The following is a 25,602-nucleotide window of genomic DNA, read 5'->3' on the forward strand; positions in this document are numbered from 1 at the left end:
TCTTAAAGGAGTAGTAAAGGGAAAAATGTTTAGCCCTGTTTTAAGGTTACTTATGATCATATACAATGGTTCAGATCAAAAAGTTGACAAAACTAGCACTTTTGAGAAAGTGTGATAATTGCTCTACCACCGTTTTGGTCACAGTAGGATACAGTACATGTTTACTATGACAGATTTAAGTACAGTACTGTAATGAAAATCCCACCAGTAACCAGATAGCAGGCTAAAAAAAAGTTTTTTAAGCCTGTCCGGTAGACCGGGAGGTTGGGATCTCTGAAGTTGGGATTAGTGGGGTCCTACTGTAGTTAAGCATGAAGCCCAAGAAGTACTTCAACTGTGTCTGGTCAGCAGTGTTGGGCAGTAACGCGTTTCTAGTAACGCGCTACAGTAATAATATTACTTTTTCCAGTAACGAGGGGTGTAGCGAGTTACTAATCACATTTCAGTAATAATATTACAGTTACTTGCCCCCAGAAAGCTCGCTACTGCTTTACTTTTGTCATAGGCCTGCTCTGTTTATTTATTTTCGTTTTACAAAGGGTGAAATAAAGTTTTGATTTCAGATTGAATAACGTTCCGCTCATATCACGTCCCGTCACATTATAACCAGGCAAGCAGCGAGCGAGCGGAGCTATTTGAACATGACGACGTTAACATTCCACGGCTGGAAATACGCACACTATTTCGATTTCCTGGAACTGAAAGACAACAAGAATGTTGTCAAGTGTAAACTGTGTGTAAGTTCTACTAAGACTCTTTCTTGTGCCAGAAACACCACCTCAAATCTCCTGAAACATTTGCTACGCCAACACAGCAACATGAAGTTGGTGGAAAGAGAACCGGCCCGTGATGAGCACGCTGCAAAAGGTAGTCAATGTGGAAAGTAATATATTACATAAGTAACTAGTTACTTTTGGCTGGGAGTAATAAGTAAAGTAACGATATTACTTTTAAAAAGGGTAATGAGTAATAAGTAATATATTACATTTTTTGAGTAACGAGCCCAACACTGCTGGTCAGTTGGCTGTGGAGCGCTTGCAATGGCCTGTACCTTGTGTTGACTTTCGTTGTCTTTTATCATTGTCCTTATTAAGCTCTGCGTTGTGTTTTGATTACAATAAAAGACGGCCCCCAATCTCCCACAATACCACACAGTCCAGTGTCTCCTTGTTCTGATGTATTCCAAATTAATCTCTCCAACACAGGATTTGAGCGACATCAAAAGCTGTTTATTCCAGAAGGGTTAACATACAAAAAACGATGGCATAAAGTCTAATGTACACTTGACCTCTCTGTATGCTGTCTGAACTCAAATTAAAGCATTGGTCTCGTTGCAACGTTCTTATGGTTCGGGTGTCACCCCCCCCCCTCGTCTCTTCTCCGATAAGACTGTCTTTCTCGTCTCTTCTGTGGCCTTGTTTGGTCAAGATAAGCTACGCCGCCTCGGCGCTAACCACAACAATTGCTGTTTAGCACAGAATGTACCAGCCCTAAGGATGTCATCTTTATCTCATAAGTCTATGGAAGAGGGACACCGTTTTCTTACAGAACACACCAGCTACAGCCATACTCAGAGGTCGATCATAATAATTTAGAAATAGCTAACAGGATCAGATTAAATCAATATTTCTTTGAAAATCAGCCAGATTCAACACTTATCTGCTACGGAATGAATTCCTTTTTCGTTGATCCTGTATCCCAGGTACACCACCTCTGGTGCCATGAAGACACATTTGTCTCTCCTATGCCTGGGGCTGATGACACCCCATAGGGTAGCCTGGTGTACTGGTATAAACCGCGGTGGGTGTTCATTGTTGTGAACTTCTTAGATTCTTCATCCCGTGGGAGTTGCTGGTATGCCTGAGACATGTCTAGTTTGGTGAATTTCTGTCCCCCCCCAGTACTGCCAACAAGTCCTCAGTTTTTGGAATTGGGTAGTTATCTATCTTAGACACTGGATTCACAGTAACTTTATTGTCCCCACATATTCTAGTTGTTTTGTCTGGTTTAAGTATAGGAACTATGGGAGCGGCCCACTTGGAAACTCACAGGCCTCTATGATGCCTTCCTTCTCTAATTTAACCAACTCTGTCTCAACTTTGTCCTTGAGGGCATATGGCAGAGGCCTGGCTTTGAAATACCTTGGCTTGGCCTCGGGGTCAACAGAGATCTTTGCTGTAGCTCCCACTAAACTGCCCAGCTCACCTTAAACACCTCTCCGTGTTGTGAGAGTAGCTCACTCAACTCCTGCTGCTGACCTGTATGTAGTCTGAAAATGGCCCTCCAGTCTAGCCTAATGGCCTCTAGCCAATTTATCCCCAAGAGATTTGGCCCCTCCCCTCTTACCACTATCAATGGCAACTGTCTGGTCTGCCCCTTGTAACTGACTTGTGTGTACATCTTGCCTAGCACCCCTACACTATCTCTGGTGTACATATACAGCTTTGTTCTTGTATGGTGGAGGTTCCCCCCTCCCATCTTCCTGTATGTTTTCTCATTCACTATAGTCAGGCTTGCCCCAGTGTCTACTTCAAACTCAATGTTGCATCCATTCACTGCCATCTGCTCTCTGTATGGCTCTACTCTTTTTTTCATCATCGATATTGTACATCATGTGGGCATACTCCTCTTCCTCTTCTTCCAGTCTGTGGCGCGCTATGGCTTCTACCATACGGACTTGTGGTCACGATTGATCAGATAGCTGGTTGGCTTGGTTCCACGATTGAAAATCTTCAATCAGTATCCCTGCACACCGCACTGATCACTATACATATACACACTGTACATACAAACTTTAAAGTTACCATTTAAATACATTTGTAAATATTACACTTACTTATTCATTCAATTCAACCATAACATTTCTGTGACCTTTTGGGATGTTTGCTTTGGCATTGTAAATGTATGTTTCCCATGCCAATAAAGCCCTTTGAATTGAAGTAAAATATAGAAGACATACAGATAGTATATATGTTACGGTCAATGTGAGAAAACGGGGAATGTGAGCTTTTCCCGGTTATTGCGCACATTCCCCGACCTCGCGGGGAATGTAGGAGAAACATGTGCGTTTCTCACATCTCCCGGGTAATGTGCACATTCCCCGACCTTGCGGGAGATGTGAGAAATTGGTTAGTATTTCTCACATCTCCCGCAAGGTCGGGGATTGTGCACATTAACCGGGAAATGCTTACAATTCCCGACCTTGCGGTATATCTAGCAAAGTCCAACCGTATGCAAAACCTCTGCGCAAAGGGGTGGTGGGAGAGGGCTCGTGCGCTTAGAACGAGAGGTGCTTGACATTTTGCCCATGGTTTTCGAATACAGCATCAATTGCATTAATGGAAACATTAAATTGGGTCTAATTATACATGTGTTGAAAGTTAAGATAATTAGCCTACAAGCCGCGAGGCTACGCAACACAATAAGCAAAACAATCTCACTGTTTCACTCGTCCCACTCATCTGTTTCACTCGCCCCGCACGGCAGGGACAAGAGAAACAATGCACATCTTCTGTTCTCGGCCGTCTTGAATTGAACTGTTACACCAGAGAACGAAACTTACAACTAATAGGTTAGTAAGGACATGTACAAGTTGTTTGTCATCAAAAAATTTAATCTCCCATCTTTATTAATTTCTGTGTAAATCTGATCAAACCAAAAAGTGTTTCATTCGTCCCGGTCCTCCCCTACAGTTAATAACAGTCTGTGGTCTACCTTGAACAGTAATATAGCCTATGCTGCACACAGTGTAAGTAGTATTGGGAGGATAGGCCTACACTGGTGATCAAGTTAACAAACGCAAAAGGAACATTGCAACAACAGGAAGGTGGGAACCTCCAAAGGAACCCTACACGTTAGCTAGCCGAAAGACAGACGAAAAGACGAAAAATCTCTCACAGGTGTGCGCCAGTAGCCTAACGTTAGCCCAAGTATCGTGGGTGCCTCTTATGGTGCACACCATCGGAGGCGTCACATAAGCCCTCTCCCACCACCCGGCTGTGCAGAAGTTTTATATACGGTTGCGCTTTCCTAGATTTACCGCATGGTCGGGAATTGTAAGCATTTCCCGGTTAATGTGCACAATCTCCGACCGTACGGGAGATGTGAGAAATACTACCCAATTTCTCACATCTCCCGCAAGGTCAGGGAATGTGCACATTACCCGGGAGATGTGAGAAACGCACATGTTTCTCCTACATTCCCCGCGAGGTCGGGGAATGTGCGCAATAATCGGGAAAAGCTCACATTCCCCGTTTTCTCACATTGACCGTAACATATACATATACACACTGCACATACAAACTTTAAAGTTACCATTTAAATACATTTTTAAATATTACACTTACTTATTCATTCAATTCAACCATAACATTTCTGTGACCTTTTGGGATGTTTGCTTTGGCATTGTAAATGTATGTTTCCCATGCCAATAAAGCCCTTTGAATTGAAGTAAAATATAGAATTTGGGAGGGAGGGATTTGTGTTAGTGAAAATGTGCTTTACTGAGACGGGAAGCACAGTGTGTAATCTTACCAGTCTCAATATGCTCTCCTGTGAAGTGTATCGCAATCCCAATATTTGTACATGTTTGGCATGGCTTGGACTTGAGCATTCCTCTGGCACTTGTTTTCACTGCTCCCAGGGAGGACTATGTGCAAGTCATGCCAGATGCCTACAAATAGATGGACTCCACTTTGCGCGTGTAAACTGTAGAATAATTAGGCATTACAATCAGGTGAAGAAATATGAACACATGCTCATTTCGCAGATTTCCAGAATCTATTTGGCTGCGCTCACGCTATATTGTTATAAGTAGGCCTAGGCTATATTGTTATAAGTAGGCCTAGGCTATATTGTTATAAGTAGGCCTAGGCTATATTGTTATAAGCAGGGTTGGGGAGTAACGGATTACATGTAACGCCGTTACGTAATCAGATTACAAAAAACAGTAACTGTAATCCGTTACAATACAATTTAAAATATGTAATCTAGATTAGTTACATTTGCATAGTAACGGGGATTACAGGCGTGATTACAATCACCCCTCGCCTCATCAGTTTTACAAAATAGCTTAAAAAAAAAAAAAAAGAAGTAGGCTAGTAATACCAATTGCACGCAGCGCGCCAACAAGATTCCCACTGATGTGCTCGTTGAACCACAGCTGCCAGACAGACAGCGAGCAGCACGGGCATCATGGCAGAAATACCGCAATGTGCATTCAAATCCTGGAAATACCAGCATTTTTTTATTCATTTACCTGTCACAGAACCACAACAATATTACAGCACAGTGTAAACTATGCCTCCCAGCCAACAAAACCCTCTCGACGGCCAAGGACTCAATGTCCAACCTGAAAAAGGCATTTGCCGGTAAGTTAACGTTAGAATGTCAAATGTTAGGGTAGCTAACGTTAACCTTACTTCCACTGACAGCGAAATTAGCTAACAGTAGGCTTCTACAGTATAGCACTAATGTTCAACCAGAAAACCAGACCCAAGCGCCCATTCAGATTATTTTCACTCAATATTGCCTGTTGGTGTTATGGTGCGTTCGTTTGTGGTCGGAGGTGGCAAGTTGCAAGGGGCAAAATACCTACCTCCGACCTGTGTGCATTCGAGCTATAGCGAATGATACGATGATTATATGACATTGACACCAGCCGGCAACTGGAGGCTGAGAAACATATCCGAATTCGCGACGAGGAAGTGCGAGTTTATGCGGCGTTTTATTTAATCATTCCTAGTAGCAAGTGGCAATTTTCCACCTCCCAGTTATAAACGAACGCACCATTATTCAAGAACTATAACTAACTGGCTGGGAAAACTGGTCAGTGGGTGCTTCATCCATAATATATAAGGCTGTGTGTCCACTGGCAAGTTGTATAGCTGAATAGCGTCAATCACAGCTGCAGAAGGCATTAGAGCTGGAGTTTAGAGCTGGCTCCGACGTTTACGCCCAACATTAGCTACGTTAGCAACGAGTGTCGTGTTTTGCAGTCTGCAATTAACTAGCCAAGGCAAGATGACACGCACCCTAACCTCTTGGCATTAACACTTGCTCTAACTGGGCGGACGCTGGGCAACTGCTGTTTCGCTATGTTGTCAGCTCTAGAACACAGAAAAATAATAAAGAATGTAGGATTTCTGGTGATATACACAGTACAGTAGGACCCCACTTATCCGAACCCAACGGTTCGTTCGTATCTCTGAAATGTCCGGATGACTGAAACGTGTTAAAATGCACCAAATTCAATAGGTGGTACTTGTTTCATATAGACTCATAATAGACCAATAAATACCCTTAATTACTTGTGAAAATGCATCACAATTGCAATCAAATAGCCAACTAAACGCATACAGCCTAGCCTATAATAGGCCTACAGTTACTGTAGCCTAGAATAAAATAAACAAATTTCCACTTGAGTGCATGCTTTGATCAAATACAGTACTTTATTCTCAAATGAGGCCTAGGCTACGCTGCATCGATAGGCTACTGTATTCGCAGAAAAAAATGGTATAGCTTAAAAACAACCCAACATTAGAACAGTTAGAGCAAATGATAATCAATAAATAAATAAATGAAATGACAGACAAGTTGTCGTGTCTTAAGCTATTGCAGCCTAAAGGAAAGTCTCTAAAACAACCGATGTAGGCTAACGGCTATAGGCTGTAGGGTATTATTTAACAAACACAGTAGGCCTATTAGGCTAATCTACATGCTTACAACACGTCTGTGTTCCTGAAGTCCATTAACTGGGAACGAATAACGACTAGATGTTCCTCTGCTTCAGGTTGCTGACGCGCTTTCTGGCTACCAAAGAATGCAGCTCTCGCGCAGCAGACTCGTTTGCGTTTTGCGCTCGACATTAAAGTAACAAAGAAATTAAACGTGACAGTAGGCTACAGCCTACAGGCAACATGTAGGTCTACATACAGTTCTGTTTTTATTCACAGGATACAGTACATTAGTACATACAGTACAGTTTATTATGACAGATTTAAATGCAAGTAGGCCTACAGTACTGTAATGAAAATCCCACCAGTAACCAGATAGCAGGGTCAAGCTGCCTGTCCGGTAGACCGGGAGGTTCGGATCTCTGGATCGGATGAGTGGGGTCCTACTGTACATGTTATATCTGGTGAAATACACAGTACTGTACATGTTATATCTGGTGAAATACACAGTACATTTTATTTAAAGTAATCCAAAAGTAACTGAAAGTAATCCCTTACTTTACTTTTAAATTGTGGTAATCGGATTACGTTACAGACTACAATTTTTTTCACAAGTAACTGTAACTGTAAGGGATTGCTTTTTAAAAGTAAACTTCCCAACCCTGGTTATAAGTACGCCTAGGCTATATTGATAGAAGTAGGCCTAGGCTATATTGATAGAAGTAGGCCTAGGCTATATTGATAGAAGTAGGCCTAGGCTATATTGATAGAAGTAGGCCTAATCTATATTGTTAGAAGTAGGCTGAGACTGACTGCCCCCCTGATCAAAAAGTCAAACTGCGCATATGAACATCATGTCACTAGAGAGACAGAAACAGCAGGATCCAGAGATGGTAAGGGACTGTGATAGAACTAACAGAAGGAAGTTCATAGAGAAACAACTAGAAATGAATCCAGAGGCCTATAAACAATGAGATGCAAATAAAAAGGCTATGTTAAGGGAAAGACTTCATGAACAATTAAACAGGACAACAATAGGCAGGCTTTTCAGAGATCGTGTCAGGGATGGACCCATCTTTGCATGTGTAAACTGTAGAATAATTAGGCATTACAATCAGGTTAAGAAATATGAACACATGCTCATTTCTCATATTTCCAGAATCTATTCTGCTGCTCTCACTCAAAATAAACCATCTCTCCAGTCTTGAAAGTTTCCCTCCCTCCCTTCCTCCCTCCATACAGTCAGTCCCTACATCTCACCCACCTTTTCTCCCTCCCTCTCTTCCTTCATCCTTCCTTCCTCCCGTCTCTCCATCCCTCACCTGTTTGTTCTTATGAAACCACCCCCTCTCTCCCCCAGGTATGTGAACTGTGCCCGTACTGAGGAAGAGCAGAACCTGGTAGCGTTTCAGTACCGTGGAGGGATCCTGTTTCGCTGCTGTCGGCTGCTGGCTGTCGGGGAGGAGCTGCTGGTCTGGTACGGACAGGAGTACAGATACAAGAGCATCTCCTTCAACTACGTCTGGGAAGAAAAGAGCACCACTAGAGGTATCTGTCCTCAACTCTTCTTCCCTCTGTCTTCTCCATCTCTCTCTCATCCACCTCTTTCCTTAAAGCTGAAAGAACCAGAGGTCTGCTGGTCATAATAATAACCGCTGTCCAAGTAGCTCTCCTCTACGATCCTTCCTCTCCTCTGTCTTTTTCCCATGGTGCCAGCCAGCAGGCAAGACATGGGCATACAGCGTGAAATTCAGGACACTCATGGATGCAACGATACAGACTATGTCATGAACTGCAATGGTGCCTGTGCAAATCGCTGTTGTGAGGCACGCAAATTGCCAATATTAGGCAGGCACTTTCTCAGAACAAAATGGAATGCTGTTAGTTGCCATGGAACATGGTAGCTTGACTTATCTTTAGGAGTGCTTGCTTACTCTAGCTATCTAAGGTAGCTATTGCCGTGGGCTTCAATGTATTCATGCTTGTTTTCTCTCCTTTCTCCTCTTTTCTTTTTCTCACTCCTCTCTCTCCTCTGTCGCTCTCCTTCACTCGAGCTCAGCCAGAGGAACCTCTTACATATCTTTCTCTCTCCTGTCCTCAATCTGAAGTTGTGGTGTCGTCGTGTTTCGCCCCCCACTAGTTACATACGTATAAACACTCTATACAGTATTTGCACTTGTAATACAGGTGTGAGAATCCTTTTTAATGTTTGTCTCTTTCTCTTTCACTCTCCCAGGAGTGATGTCAGACTTGTCCCAGACTCCGGTGTTCTCCTGCTCTGTGTGCCCATTCACCTACACCTCCAAGATCTACCTCAACAAGCACCTCAAGAGGAGCCATGACAACCTCTACGTCTCTCTCTCTCGTCTCTCAAACAGACAGATCAGACCAGAGATTCTCTCCTCCTCCTGCTCTCAATCACTCCCTATCACCACCTCCAACACCCCCCTCACCCCAGCTCCCGCCCAGAGACAGAGAGACACAGACAAGCCAAGACCGTACCACTGTGAACAGTGTGGGAAGAACTTCACTACGTCAGAAAATTTAAAGACACACCAGCGTGTTCATACAGGAGAGAAGCCATACCACTGTGAACAGTGTGGAAAGAACTTCACTACGTCACAACATTTAAAGAAACACCAGCGTGTTCATACAGGAGAGAAGCCATACCACTGTGACCAGTGTGGAAAGAACTTCACTGGCTCAGAAAAGTTAAAGACACACCAGCGTGTACATACAGGAGAGAAGCCATACCACTGTGACCAGTGTGGAAAGAACTTCACTACATCAGAAAATGTAAAGACACACCAGCGTGTTCATACAGGAGAGAAGCCATACCACTGTGTCCAGTGTGGAAAGAACTTCACTACGTCAGGAGATTTAAAGACGCACCAGCGTGTTCATACAGGAGAGAAGCCATACCACTGTGACCAGTGTGGAAAGAACTTCACTACGTCAGGAGATTTAAAGACACATCAGCGTGTTCATACAGGAGAGAAGCCATACCACTGTGACCAGTGTGGAAAGAACTTCACTACGTCGGGATCTTTAAAGACACACCAGCGTGTTCATACAGGAGAGAAGCCATACCACTGTGTCTAGTGTGGAAAGAACTTCACTCAGTCAGAACATTTAAAGATACACCAGCGTGTTCATACAGGAGAGAAGCCATACCACTGTGTCCAGTGTGGAAAGAACTTCACTTCGTCAGGATATTTAAAGACACACCAGCGTGTTCATACAGGGGAGAAGCCATACCACTGTGTCCAGTGTGGAAAGAACTTCACTACGTCAGGAGACTTAAAGATACACCAGCGTGTTCATACAGGAGAGAAGCCATACCACTGTGACCAGTGTGGAAAGAACTTCACTACATCAGAAAAATTAAAGACACACCAGCGGGTTCATACAGGAGAGAAGCCATACCACTGTGTCCAGTGTGGAAAGAACTTCACTACGTCAGGATATTTAAAGAAACACCAGCGGGTTCATACAGGAGAGAAGCCATACCACTGTGACCAGTGTGGAAAGAACTTCACTACATCAGAACAATTTAAGATACACCAGCGTGTTCATACAGGCGAGAAGCCATACCACTGTGACCAGTGTGGAAAGAACTTTACTGCGTCAGGAAATTTTAAGATACACCTGCGTGTTCATACAGGAGAGAAGCCATACCACTGTGACCAGTGTGGAAAGAACTTCACTACGTCAGGATATTTAAAGAAACACCAGCGTGTTCATACAGGAGAGAAGCCATACCACTGTGACCAGTGTGGAAAGAACTTCACTACATCAGAACAATTTAAGATACACCAGCGTGTTCATACAGGAGAGAAGCCATACCACTGTGACCAGTGTGGAAAGAACTTTACTGCGTCAGGAAATTTAAAGAAACACCAGCGTGTTCATACAGGAGAGAAGTCATAGCCATAGCCTTAGGACTGGATTACACTACTGAGTTTTTCTGGAGGCAGATCGATACATCCGGGGCCACGTTTTGCTGCTTGAAATCCGGAGATGCGTTCTAGTGTAATAGGCAGATCCAGAGGCCTTTGAGAAAAAAAAACTATAGGAATAGGGTTTCATTGTAACTCTGTGTTCACTTCACCTTATAACAATCAAACAGATGATTCATGAGTTTGAGCTACATAGTGTCTTACTGTTTACTATAGTTAATCAGACAAGAGGATAATATCGTAGGAGGAATTTCACTGTATTCCATGTTTACATGGTCCCCCCAAAAAGTAGACACTTCAAATCATAACCTACATAAGAATAGACACCTCAAATAATAATATTCTCTTGTTCAAAGAAAAGTAACTAGCAAAAAGTTACAATATTTTTATTGAGCTATAGCTATATAAGATATATATTGAGGTATGCTGCTACACGTGTGGGTAGACTCCCCAGCTCAGCCTTTCCTGTTCCTGACCAAATATCACCTTGATCACACCTGTCTGAACTTCCCAGCACTCCTGCCCTTTTCTTTTTCAATAATATCTCTATTCAATACTCAAATACAGTCCAAATGTTCCGATATATAGTCCTTACAATCATTTAGTTTTAAGTCCTTCATCCATTCCCTCACGATATCTCCCGTATTATGATGAGACTTGATAATAATAATTAATATCTATCAGGGTATGTGAATGTTTTTACGAATATGCCAACTGTCTGTCCCGCATGGTGTCGTTTTAAAACATCACCATCAAGAGATGAATAAGCCTACTATTTTAAACCGCACCACAGATATGGGCAAACATGATTTAGGTTACCTATTAGGCCAGTAAAAGGTGATGTTTGCTTTTGCAAAAGAACCCCTCAAATATGTTATACAGTTTAATCTGGAATAATATTCTGAAATCAGATCTGTAATCATTCTACAAGCAATTGGTTTATTCAGGTGTGAGCCAATGATCAAAATAGGAATTGGATATGGAGTTTGGATTACTGGAGAAAATGAAAAGAGGAACTTGAGGAAGATCCTTGGTGAACTGAATAATACGGCAGGCCTTATCCTATAGGCCTATGGAATGCTGCGCTCAAGGATGACGTTGGGTGAATGGATGGACTTAACTTCGTCCCCTTGGTCAAAGTCGATTGCTTTAAAAACATGAAGGAATAGAACAAAAAATACTGCAACACAAAGTAGATGAAATGGTGATTGCAAAGGGACTGTTTAAATGAATTCCAATATACATATAAGTTCATGGCTTACAACTGTATCTCTTTGGAAGATTGGATCTAGACTGGAATAAGTAGCTTAAAAGTAAGTTTTCGGATTTGAGATTATTTTAAAAGCAGTGGATGCGCTCCAGACATGGAACACAAACTGGGATGGAAATGTATTTGTTGTGACTGTTGGCGTTGGTTGGATGGCTGGACAGCTGCATTTTAAACTCTAACCCTAACTTTTCAGAATGTTTTTTTTTCATTAACCTTTGTAATAAACATTGTGTAACCTGAGAGAGGTACTGTAGAGAGTGTGTTCATTTGTGTGCCTGCCTCAGTATCCAACCCTGGACTGACCCCCCCCTAGTATCCAACCCTGGACTGACCCTGCCTCAGTATCCAACCCTGGACTGACCCTGCCTCAGTATCCAATCCTGGACTGACACTGCCTCAGTATCCAACCCTGGACTGACCCTGCCTCAGCATCCAACCCTGGACTGACCCCCCCCCCGTTAGAAGACCATAAACGCAAATGAAAACGCAAGTGCTCATTTTACCATACTTTTGAAAATAATTACCCTAACACTATAGAACATGTAATCTATGGGCTGCAGCTATTGAGTCTGAGAGAAATAATAATAGGCACAAATCCTTATTAAATCCATTTTAATTCATTGCTTTTATCTCTAGCAAGATTGATTATGCTCTCCTAAAGCTATAATCAAAGTTTTGATGACTGATTCCCAATTTAGGGACCCAAATAAGATTGAGTCCACCCAAGAAAAAACAAAACGAATAATTCCCTTTATTTGACAAACCAATCATAGTCTACATACCAGTGATTATACCAATATGAGGTCATTTTAAGATCAATCAAACATTCAGTTCCGAGTCCGGGTCCAGAACCAGGGCTACAGCCAACAGCAGGGGGAGGCGGACTGGACTGGGAAGGTGTTTGCATAGTCCTTGAACTCTGCTCCCTTCTTTTCTCCTCCAGATCCAGGTACCTATAGCCGTCACAACGTGGCTAGCTAATTGTAGGCTATTCTTGACCCACGTTAACATTAGCAAAGCGGTGTACCTGCGCACATGCACAAACAGAGCAGTGCTACAAAGAAATCTATATATATATTTATTTTCTCATACACTGGGCGTTTGGTGTTGCCAAGCAATAGGCTCTTTGCACAAGTTCCACTACTTCCTGAAATTCTACAGGCATCCTTATTTCCTGTCCTATACCATTGGATGGAAGTGATTAATCAGGTGTGCCGCACCTGGATGATATTAATCCAATATGATGTGTGTTGTTCTTTATAGATCTAGCATCTTAATTCTGCTCTCAAAGTGCACCAGATTGAAGCACCACAACTAAATGACCTCGGTATTACAAAAATCCTGCATACGGCCCTGGTCCTGAATGTTTCAGAGGGCAGATGATAACCTCCTTCTAAGCAAGGAGCAGGTGTTCATAATTCTGTCTGCATCACTACACTGAGGTGACATTTTGGTTGTACCGTCTGATCACAACACTAACTGTTCTAATTTTTAACCTATCTGTCTACATATCTGTCTGTCTGTCTGTCTCTCTCTATCTTTCATTGTCTGCCCCTGTTTTATTATTGTATCCGAGGCTTCACGTTTGGTGATGGGACCTCAGTGGGTGAGAACAGACATGTTGAATAGACATAAAGATCTAGGCATGGGCAGCATCTTTCCATCCATTTAAAAATAAGGATGTATTATTTTATGCCAACCTACATTCAGTCTATCCCTAACCCTAACCTCTTAAGAGTGCAGGAAGTGTCGGCCAGCTGTGTCGTGTGTGTGTCTCCATTCTCAGCGTCAGTACATCCAGTTTGATAGTTCACCTGGGCCAGCAGACTAAGCAGAGCCTTGACCCAAACAAGGTGTCCTGAATGGTCTCCCAGGTCCGCCTTGTACAACTGAACTGTCAGCCCAGTGTTTCAGTGTGGTCTACAAGCTATTCAATAAAACCTGGAGAAAATGATCTGTATCGTGTCTTTACACTTACAGCACACATGCTGCACAAATGATGACCTTAATTGTATGACACTTGTTTTGTAAAATGCACAAGGGTATCTCTAACTTGGCTAGACTGTGGATGTGGTGACTAGTCCAGGCCAGTCAGCATGGTATAAGCTGCATACAGGTGAGCAGAAGCTGAAACGCTTGTTCCTTGGCTAGGACCAAGGCAGCTTGCCAGCAGGGTCAGGCCTGTGCCGGGAGGTCAGTACATTAGAACCCCCTTAGGCGGGCTGTATGTATCCTAGGTTCTCAAACTTATATTTGTGGTATAGAAAGGTAGAACTTGCTTGGTTGGTTATGCAAGTGTGTGTGTGTGTGTGTATGGTACTGTTGATTTCCCTCCACACTCCTCTCTCAGCCATATGTTTCCCCTATGTGGATCTGAAAACAGTGATAGGGATTAAATGAGGTTGCTAAGAGAACTGCTAGTCACCAGAAGCATTCAAGAACATAACCCGTGCTGGAATACTAGTGTATGAACTAATCAATACAAGTAGAGCACATCTACTGACAGGCTGGCTGAATGACTGGAAGACTGACTTGGGACCTCCACTGAGGGCATCCCAGTCCTGGCTATGGATCAGTAGGCTAGTGATGCTCCCCTGCCCCTGGGCTAGTGTAGACCATTGTTAGCCTCTACCCACAAGCCATTACATTGATCTAACTCCATAACAAATTGCATTAGGACTACGTAACTAGCAAGCTAGCAAACAAAGTCAATGTAGAAAGCTAGCTAACTAGCTAGCGTCATTTCCACCATGCCCCTTCTCCTAAGAGAAAGGCGATTCGCCAAATTAAAAAGATGATTTTCAACCGTTTCAGGCGAGTTTTTGATTGACAAGACGATTGTCAGTCTCTGATTGGCCAAAGTAGAAATTGATTGACAGTTGACCCGCCCCCTGGAAGTCTCTGGGCCTGCAGAGATACACACTTGGAAAATTTAGGGGTCTTCTACAGGGCAATAAAGTGGGATCTCTGTATAAAAACGCCTAATGAGAAGCAGGGGGCTTGATACCACAAGGGAACATGCATAATGGGTGGGGGACCACATGTTTACATGTGTACAGTACTTGTTGTTGTTGGCAACCCCGCCCCAATAGCGGACCTAGGACTACAACTGGCTGAATTGGCTCAGATTGAGAGACCTGTGCCACTGATTGTTTGATTGGTTTCCATCTGCCTCGTTAGTATGTGTACAGTATTTCTAGCCTACATGTACAGTAGCTCCCATCTTGTTCTTTGTCTGTTCCATTTGCTGTAGCTGTGCATAGTCCCTGGTGTTTCCGGTGCCATCTTGTAAGTCTGTAAGTTTAGAAGCTCTGTCTTTTCTTCTTCACTTGTCGAGTGTATACCTTGGTTTTATTGTTTGGTCTTTGGTTTTGTGAAAACTGCTGAAACCTCAATGCACCTGTGACAGTTACATGCAGCCCTTGTGATTGCTTAAGTCAGTATGAAACCATCTATGGCTTCTCACATGGCAGGTAACTCAACAAGAGTTCAAGCCCAGGGGGGATGCAGAATAAAAATGCTAATACATGTACAGTACATACTCAGGCATTATGCTGTGACATGATTTTTTAACTTATTTATGTATTTATTTGTAGCTGTTACTGTTTCTTCATTTTGTTTACATCTCTTCATCTGACCAGCCTGTTGTCTGCTTACATCTCAATCAGTCCCACCTGTGTTCAATTCAGTCAATCAGTGAATCCATGCTCAGTCCAGAGTCCCACAACTCATTCCCATCACAGTATGTAGGCCTACTAATATGTTCATCCAGGATTGCTACAGTGTAAATAAGCTGCAACATTTATCATTTTTTACTTAGAGCTATCTGAAGCCAGCCATGCTCTCCTCATATTCACTGCACATTCTTGCTCAATAAATCTCTAATGTTCATGATTTAAAAAATGACATTTTCATGACATGGTAGATGTAGCATGAAATGTATTCGCTCACACTCACAACACCAGATTTAACTTTTCTCCATTTCCATGGTGGCCTGCTATACACTGTAGAACAGTGTCACAATATGGATTAGAGCAGGGGTTCCCAACCTTTCTTCCCCTGAGCCCCCCACTTACACCTGATGGAATTCCCCCCCTCCCCCAAATCGGTGTGAACGTCCAGTCTGTGTATGTTTGTGTGTGCAAATTACATCAGGTGTGAGTTAGGGTAAAGTTAAGTGCTTCGCCAATGTAGCAGGAATATTAATGTTGATACGATTCATAGTCTCTGTTTAATTTGTTGAATTTATATGATATTGTAGTGCCGTACATAAAAGGCTTTTTGGCCCTTCATCAGATATAATCATTTATTTTGCTGTGTGACATGTCAATAACATGATTCTTTGACAAATATTTGTCTAGCTAATATTAGGGCCTCAAATTGTCTGAGGCCTGGCGCACCCCCTGCAATTGTTGGCGCCCCCCTAAGGGGGGCCTGGACCCCAGGTTGGGAAACCCTGGATTAGAGCATACTTATAGGTGACAAAGGTCATTTGGATACATTCATTAAAGGTTTATAGGCTGTTTCCCTTTGGGGAAGGCTCACACAAAACATTCATATGTTCAGTTTTAATGTTTATTGCAATGGTGATCTAATTTATCGAAATTCAGTTTTTAATACTGTTATAATAAAGATGATAAGATATGAGTAAATCTACGTATAACAGTTTTCACAGTAACATGATGATCTAAAATACTTTATTAGTGAATATGGCAACATTTCAAGCATAACCTACTGTAATGATGAACGCTACTATGAGTTTAGACAACAGGGAGGAACAAGGTGCTCAAAAAGTGAGATAAACCATTAGTGTTGTTGGTGCTCTTGGATCACTGGGAATGGAGGCAATATCCAAAAACAAAAGTAGATCCAGGCACTCAGAATAAGTATTCGGAAAGGAAGTGGTAATGTTAAAAAACCTTTAAAGTCGCACAGAAACAGACGTTTGAGATCATCTAACTTCCGTAGTTTTACGTATTTACGATGCACACAAGCTGTGAGGGTGGGACATGTGTTTAGAGGAATTTTAGACAGATTCAATAGAAGGATAGCGTTGATTGACGGGTGGATGTCGTGAGATTATTGGCCTAAAATCTAAGGTACCTGATGTCGTCATTGCACGCGACCTACCGTTTTGCAGGAAGTAAGAAATTATAAACTTGGATATACGATTACAACAAAAGTAGAATTTTGTAATTTTGTTGGCATACATCGTTGAATAGGTGAACACTATGACCAATTATGTGAACCAAAAAGGGACAGAATGCTTTCTTCACTTCAGTGCGACTTAAATGTATCAGGCTTACATAATTTAAAAAAGTCAACATGTTTCGACCTTGTCAGTCTTCATCAGGACATGTTGTGCGCTCAAACAAATTACCCCTTAAATACTCACTCACTACTGTGAGTTTGGTTAGATTAACATCTAAGTGTGCTTTCAAACCTAAAACTTGAGCCTGTACCTAAACTGAATGTCTCTAGTTGGCTGCATGGACCCAAAGCCCCAGCGCTTGATGTCAATATGAGGCATCTCCTCATCTGGATTCTTTAACTCAAAGTCAAAGTACGTGAGCATGAGGAAAACAAGCTGCTTCAGCTCATTGGTGGCGAAGAAACGACCAGGGCACATGCTGATTCCCGCCCCCCACGGCATGTTGTAGTACCTCAGCTTCTTCTCCTTTTAGAAATCATTTTTCTTGCCCCCGTCTTGTGTGAGGAAACGGTCGTATTTGAACGTGAGCGGATCGGGGTGGATGTCTGTGTCCACCTGAACGGCGGTGTAGGGGAAGAGGGCCACCCTGTCGCCCCCCCCTGAGGTGGTACTCTTGTCCGTTGGCCATCTTGAGGCTCATGTCCTGGAGCACGGCCCTGGTGAGGACGGGGGCGGCGGTCAAACGCAAGATCTCCTCCACGGCGCTGTCCATGACGGGCGTCTTCTGCAGCATGTCCCGGGTCAGGTCGATGAGCGGCCCACCACGCCTCACTTCCTGCCTGGCCTCCTTCAGCACGTCTTCCACCTCCGCCCGGACCGCCCTCATGGCGTCGGGGTGCTTCATGAGATAGAGGAGCAGCCAGAAGGCTGACGGCCCCGTGTTACCCTGGGACGCCCACAGAAGCAGGAACATGTACCTGTCTTGCATGAACTCCTGCATGCCGTGCTCCTCCCTAATCTCCTGCTGATCGCGCACCCAGCCGCTGACATTGTCTTTGGTGCTGATCTTCTGGGCCGACAGCGTGTTCCAGAACAGCCTCTTCAGACGTTCCACCTCCATCTTCTCCGACGGCAGCAGCACCCCGTAGGCCAGCTTGGGGAACAGCTGGTCGTACTTCCGGAACTCAGAGAAGAGCTCCTCAGATTCTACTCTGTCAACTTCCTTGGCTTTCTCCAGGCTCCCCGAGGACTTGGGGGTCTCATTGCCGAAGCTAAGTAGCCTGCCCTGAAGACGATGTTGTAGCTGTAGTTGAAAAGCCCGTCCTCCATCCAGATGTGATGGTCCTCGCCTGCCCCCACACTGCAACATCAGATTCTGAAGGTTATTCATCATGGCATGTGTCATGACCCCCAGACCATCCCCCATCAGGTGCTTGTTGCTGGATATCTGCAACATCTTGTGCTCATCTTCGATGTTGGATTGGTAACCAAACACTTTCAAAACTAGATACTTCGCAAACTCGAAAAAGTCCAGCTTTGTGCTGGCTTCTTTCACAATAGTCCCAAAGGAAAATGGATCTGTGACGAATGTGAAATAAAAGCTCCCCAGCAGCACTGTGAAAATATACCCATGTTTCCTTTTCATTCTCTCCAGGAACTTTGCAGTATCCCTGCGAAACTCCAGGACATGGCCCAGCCAAGGAATGGGTCCCTTATCTAAGGGGGGTTCCCCGGGACGCCTCTGACGGAAGGTCCCCAGGAGATAGAGTCTTCCAAGGAGGAAGGCTAGCAGAGCAAGCAGGAATGGCAGCAGAAAGCCCATCGTCCTCTCCTGTGCTACTCGCAGAGCTAATCTGTTCTCCAGCTCATATTCCTTTGTATTAGTCAAACACTGTGCTCCTCCCCCTTGCACAACATATACCCAAGTACTCCAGACACTACGTTCTTTAACAAGTTGTTGTCTTCAAGACCCTGCCATGGCCCTATCTCTAAGCACAGCTGATGCCAACTTTTCTGCACTGAAATGGATACATTTCAGTGCGCAACACCATGAACAATGAAAGACTGACTGATATCGGGGTGCTAAGTGCAGTGTTGCCAGCTCCTCTGTAAGGGAAGTAGCTGTTGGTTCTCCCAAAAGTAGCTAGAAGTAGTAATCAATTAATTTGCATAATATGCCATTCTGAAAGATGCAAAATGGATAGAAAAGGCTGATCAGGCAGTTTACAAACTAACCATTTAGTCCAGGGGCCTATCCAGAGTCGGTACCACCTAAAGTGACCAAATAATATCGGTATTTTGTCTTCCTACATGTGTGTAGTTTATATTTTGGTATGATACACGGCCTATCTACTGTAGTAGCTTAATGCTGGACCAAATACATTTTCTCAGCACCCCAGTACCCCGCTTACAGTACAATAGGCACTAGCACAAAATGTTAAACATTAACTCCATCCATATGTTAAAAACGTACTTTATGGAACACTCAATGTATTTATTTACGAATATCAATGTTTAATCCCGTGGAATTAGGAGAAATGTGAACAGTACAGTACCCAAAACACACTAACAGAAGCCCTATGAGGAATGTAACAAACTGGACCCACTGGTCCAAGCAGCAGTGGGAGGAGTTAAGGTAAAATATGATAAGTAATTATCATTAGATAAGCTATAATGTAGAGATAAGCAGTTCCTCATACCTAAAATGTCTTCATATCTAAAATATGTCATGAGACATTCCTAAACCCAAAGGAATGAAGCAGAAGTCAATTAAGGTCACAACAGGTGATCATCAGATTAAAAAGGACATGGAGAGGCTGGTGTTTCCATCTTCAGAAATGTTCGTTTGAAAGTGAACCCACAGATAGATACAGTATCTCCAACATAATAAAGAGAACAGGTGAATAGAGTTAAAATTATTAATCAGGCCTCGGTCTGTGTTTCAGAAGAACATCTTCACTCTTCATAGTGTTTATAATCTGATAATCTGCATCCTCTGCTTGCAGTTTGAGGTCTCCTAGCTGAGCTCTGTGCAACACCGCCACTATGTGGTTGACTGCTATCATTGCATGTTGATTAAGGTCTTCGGGTGGCCAGTTAAATAGTGTTACAGAAACATGACAATAACTAGAATAGCGCTCAGAGAGCACAGACCTCTGCCTGTGATGCATTTCGTCAGCATGTACAGTTGTTGAATGTGTGCTTTTTTAGTTTAGCAGTTCTATATGGCCAACTTGAAAATGCATGTTGCAGATGAAATATTGATCACCTTGATGAAGCTGAATCTGTTGTAGTGTGAGAACAAGCTGATCAGGGTGCTGTTCTGGGTTTAAAATGACCCGCCATAGGAATTGAATGGGTAAAATGACCCGCTATAGTGAATGAATGGGTAAAACAATATTATGTTCATCCAGCAGATGGAAAACATCCCCATACACACCCACAGCCACAACTCACCTGGGTTACCCGGGTTCTAGGTCTAAAATGAGCCCCCGTTTTATAGTGTTCAAGGCCAAATTTGACTGATCTGTTTTAACTGCTCTTATATGAACACAAAACCCATAAATCCCCAAATGAATGTGAACCACCTGAAGCATTCAGGTCAATACCATTCTCTTAGTGTACACCACATGCTCCCCCACACGTCCATAGTGTGAAACCACTTGGATACTGAAAGTGTAGAGCCATTACCAGTCAATACAAAGTTATTCTAGGTGATCATCTTTATCCTATTAGTGAAACATATCCAGATGAAAATGATTTATTTCAAAACAGCAATACACCCTTCCACAAAACACAAAATCAGCAAATGTTTTGATTTGTATGAACATGATGTCAATATGTTGTAGCCTTCCAATTAATCCACTTAAAACCTAGCTAGCTAGCTACATTACAATATATTACAGTCATTTAGCTGACACTTATCCAAAGATACTTACAATAATTGCATTTAAAGTAGTTGCCAGAACTCACAAGTGCATCACCTTTCTAAAACAAGTGACTAAGAGCATAATCTGGTGCTGAAGGCAAAGTGAAGAATAGCAAACTAAAAATAGAATAGGTGCTTTGTACAGTAATACTCCTTGTAGTACTGTACCTCTTGAAGAGGTGTGTTTTGAGCCTGCAGCGAAAGATGGGCTGCGACTCTACTGTCCTGACGTCAGTGGGTAGTTCATTCCACCACTGTGGGGCCTGGACAGAGAAGAGCTGTGACCGCGTCATTTGACTACAGGGGCCTCGCAGTGACGGGGCAACCAGTCCTCCCGAGGTAGCAGAGTGTAGTGGTCAGGCGGGAGTGTAGGGTTTGATCATGGCCTGGAGGTAGGAGGGAGCTGTTCCTTTCATTGCCCAGCAGGCTAGTACCAGAGTTTTAAACTGGATGTAAGCTGCTACAGGGAGTCAGTGTAGAGAACGGAGAAGGGAGGTTGTGTGAAAAAACTTGGGGTGGTTGAATTCCAGGCACATAGCAGCTTTCTGGACAAATTCCACGGGTTTAATGGCTAACGCCATGGCCCCAGCAAGGAGGGAGTTGCAGTAATCCAGGCGGGAGATGAGAAGGGCCTGGATCAAGGTTATTATAGTTAAAGAAAACAAACGAAAAAATGAAAACTAGGTGTGAGAATATATAAACCTTTAGTTTTAAAACGATAATTAATAATTAAGTGGAGACACTACAAAATAGCATTTTTTCTTCTACTCATCAATTTTTTGTTTTATCCTCATTCTTCTACAATAAGATGTATACTATCACTATATTAAAGGAGTAGTAAAGGGAAAATGCATGTACCGAGGTGCTCATCTAGGCCCTTGTCATCTCGCGTTTGGACTAGTGCAACTCCCTCCTTGCTGGGGCAGCCCTGCCTCGGCCATTAAACCCCTGGAACTTGTCCAGAAAGCTGCTGCTCGCCTGGTGTTCCTCTGTTCCTTCCTTCCGCTGTTCCTGGTGAACCACCCAAGTTCTCCCACAAACTTCCCTTCTCTGTTCTCTACACTGGCTCCTTGTAGCAGCTTGCATCCAGACTCTGGGACTATCCTATAGGGCAATGAATTAAACAGCTCTCTCCTACCTCCAGGCCATAGTCAAACCCTACACTCCCTCCCAACCACTATGCTGTGTTACCTTGGGGTGAGTGGTTGCCTTCTCACTCCGAGGCTCCAGCGGTCGATGGACACGGTCACGGCTCTTAACTGTCCTGGCCCTGCAGTGATGTAATGAACTGCCCACTGACATCAGGACAGCAGAGTCGCTGTCCATCTTTTGCCACAGGCTCAAAACTCACTTCTTCAAGAGATACAGTAGTACCAGGATCCTCCCTCTTAGGCGCCTATTATATTTTTAGTTTGCTATTCTGCACTTTGCCTTCAGCACGAGACTATGCACTTAGTCACTTGTTTTAGAAAGGAGATGCACTTGTGAGTTCTGGCAAGTAGTACATTGGCTTTTCCTACGTTAAATGATTTTTTTTTAAATAAAAGTGTCAGCTAAGTGAGTTTTATCCCCTACTAGTTTTTCTCTTGTTCACTTTCCTGTGAGTTCTTGGTGGCCAATGAGCTGTTTTTGAGCATTGATCTCTTCCTTCAACCTTAATAAACAGACAGAAACTCTCATTACCATCACATCATTTGGCAAGAATTGAGAAGGTGCATCCAGATGCATTTGCTCCTACCCAAGTATCTCTCTCTCTGCCCAAGTATCTCCCCCCCCCCCCCCCCCCGACACGGCTCTGAGTCGTGGCAGCGCTAGAATGAAAATAAAGTTCCTGCCTGCGGTGAGGCCCACTTAAGCGTGAGACCCAGGGGCGATCACCCCTTTCGCCCCCCCACTACTGGAGGGGGAGGCAGGGGGGCTGCATCTATAATCTCTTGGCAAGTCACAATTAAAATCGCAATATAAATATACAAGCATTCCAGCTAATCCCAGTGATAGGAAATGCCACTTATGCACATTTACAGGGACTTTCTCCCAGATGATCTAACATCTACCATTACACAGTGAATCTGTGGGATCATTGACGTCACATAGTGGGATGCCCTGCACAAGATGGCTGCCACGTCGGACGTGAGTCCATTGGAATTCTACAGCACAATGGCCAGTCTAGTTCTTTATAATGTCTATGGTCTTAACAGTGAAACGCGTCATTGTTCCCGGCTTTCACCGATTGGTTAAGAGCATTGAAAAGACTAGCAGTCACGACCTAAAGTGTATATAAATTGTGTTCGTAATTTGTTTCTCTCTCTACCTTGGAAACTTTTCACAGTTGAACATTGTTTGTCACGCCTGTAAAGATTCCGCATTGCAAAGATGTTTTTATCCATCTGAAGAAAACAAGAGACAAGCTCTTTATTAAGCTCTTAACAAACGTTTCCATCACAACCTACTCACTAGCCTTTCACTGTAGGCTACGACAATCCTCAATTCGGTAAGTTGTATGTTATTTTTTATTTTTGAAAGATTAGAGCGAAGCCGTTTGGGGCTTCGGTTTAGGAAGTGAACTTCGAATGAACAAGGGAGGGTTAGACGACTGTTTTTGAATTTGAGTCCAGGAGAGGGTTACTGTTCTTTTTAATTTGAGTCCAGGAGAGGGTTACTGTTCTTTTTAATTTGAGTCCAGGGGAGGGTCATATAGCTACACATTTGAATCGAAAACAGAATAGTTTATTCATCTTTTCTGAATTCAGCAAGCGGTTTTGTATGACCATGTTGAGAGGGAAGCGCGTGAAGCGAACATACCGACATGCGGTCTGTTTTCAGTGAATTTCTCTGTTGCTGGTCGTTGCTGCGTGCGTTCACTTCTTTTATTCGCTGGTGATATTAAGTGGAGAACATGGCCGTATAACGTAATTCATTAGCAAATCTAGAGGCCACCACCTGTGCTGACTCAAAAAAAATTGCTGATGTGACCGATCTGGTCTTGTACGCATGCGTTTCTGCATTGTGTATGTTGGCTTTTGGCGTTCTTCTTCTGTTGCTCTGCGTTGTGTAATTCTTTGTAAGCCTTGATAAGAGTTGCAGCACCATCTAATTATGAACCACGATGTTGATAGCCTTCTTTGTTGTAATAGTATTGATAAAATCACCCCAACACGGGATTGGAAGCGGCGACAGATGATAGATTTATTGTACAAAGATACAATCACATGGAACACTGGGATGTTTCCCTCGTCTCTCTCTCTCCCTGCTTCTCTGGGATGTTTCCCTAGTCTCTCTCTCTCCCTGCTTCTCTGGGATGTTTCCCTAGTCTCTCTCTCTCCCTGCTTCTCTGGGATGTTTCCCTCGTCTCTCTCTCCCTGCTTCTCTGGGATGTTTCCCTAGTCTCTCTCTCTCTCTTCTCTGGGATGTTTCCCTCGTCTCTCTCTCCCTGCTTCTCTGCTGGCTGCGGCTGTGGTGCGAAGTCAAGGTCTTAGACTTCCCTCCCCGCCATGTGTTATCAGCGGGCCTGCCTGCTGGGAGCAGCTAATCTGTCCGTCCGAGTTTCCTACCGTTTCCAAATCAAAGTCTCAAGGTTTGGTTGAGACGTTAAATAGTGCTCTCTCGGCCCAGCCCCCACGCCTAAGCCTGCCCGTTTAGGTGAAGCTAGATTGGTGGAGGAGTGACCATACAGATGTGTCGCCTGTCACCCTAACATGATATCTTAATCACCATTGGTTGTCAGTCTAGGTTGTGTCTGTTTAGTGTCCCATAGAGATGTGTCATTAATACCCCAGAGGAGAGGCCCCCCCTGTGGCCTAAGAGCGACCTCTTGACACCCACTACCCTGAACGGCCACAGCAGCATCAGCTGTCTCCTTCTATCCCTTCCACTGCACATTCCAGGCTGTTTACATGAGCACAAAAACACACAAACAAGCATTACATTGACTTTAAGACTGTGGACTTTTACCTATATTCTTCAATGTATTAAATAGCTGGACCACGTCTTGCTGCTGAAGGCTGATTTATTCTGGATAGAATAAACACACACATAGTTATACATTTGCACTGAGGCTGGTCAGGCATCAGATGGACCGCCAGCAACTGAGGTTTACATGTTGCTATACAATTACTGTAATACATTCAAGGATGATACACTTTTAAAGTTATTTACTCTTTATTGCATTCTGCTCTTTACCTATATTCTTCAATGTATTAAATAGCTGGACCACGTCTTGCTGCTGAAGGCTGATTTATTCTGGATAGAATAAACACACACATAGTTATACATTTGCACTGAGGCTGGTCAGGCATCAGATGGACCGCCAGCAACTGAGGTTTACATGTTGCTATACAATTACTGTAATAAATTCAAGGATGATACACTTTTAAAGTTATTTACTCTTTATTGCATTCTGCTCTTCAGACTCCATTACTACGCCTTCTGGTGGTTATCTCCTTGCTGAACGTTACTTCCGGTCCCCCTCTACATTAAGCCCCTCTCCTTATATCACCTGACTGCCTGACTGAATATAACACAACATGAATCAGAACATTACAACATTCCTCCCCCCATAGTCTACAAAAATCATTTTATGTGCTGAACAAATTCACTTAAACCTAGTCTGATTCTACGAG

The 25,602-nt window shown here is 43.4% G+C and overlaps 2 pseudogenes across 2 annotated transcripts in view; both read right to left on the bottom strand.

Moving 5' to 3' along the window:
- Positions 1 to 17,019, bottom strand: part of LOC311316074 (5-beta-cholestane-3-alpha,7-alpha-diol 12-alpha-hydroxylase-like) — a 36,101-nt pseudogene extending 19,082 nt beyond the window's left edge. Inside the window, exon 1 of the transcript in view lies at positions 17,007 to 17,019. The product of the transcript in view is annotated as a 5-beta-cholestane-3-alpha,7-alpha-diol 12-alpha-hydroxylase-like (transcript). The remainder of the gene's footprint in view (positions 1 to 17,006) is intronic.
- A 327-nt stretch (positions 17,020 to 17,346) lies between these two features.
- Positions 17,347 to 18,877, bottom strand: LOC311311399 (7-alpha-hydroxycholest-4-en-3-one 12-alpha-hydroxylase-like; annotated as a pseudogene). The gene has a single exon. The product of its transcript is annotated as a 7-alpha-hydroxycholest-4-en-3-one 12-alpha-hydroxylase-like (transcript).
- Between the last annotated feature and the right edge of the window lie 6,725 nt (positions 18,878 to 25,602).

Source organism: Borostomias antarcticus (genome assembly GCF_949987555.1).
Source record: "Borostomias antarcticus genome assembly, chromosome: 1".
Lineage (NCBI taxonomy): Eukaryota > Metazoa > Chordata > Actinopteri > Stomiiformes > Stomiidae > Borostomias > Borostomias antarcticus.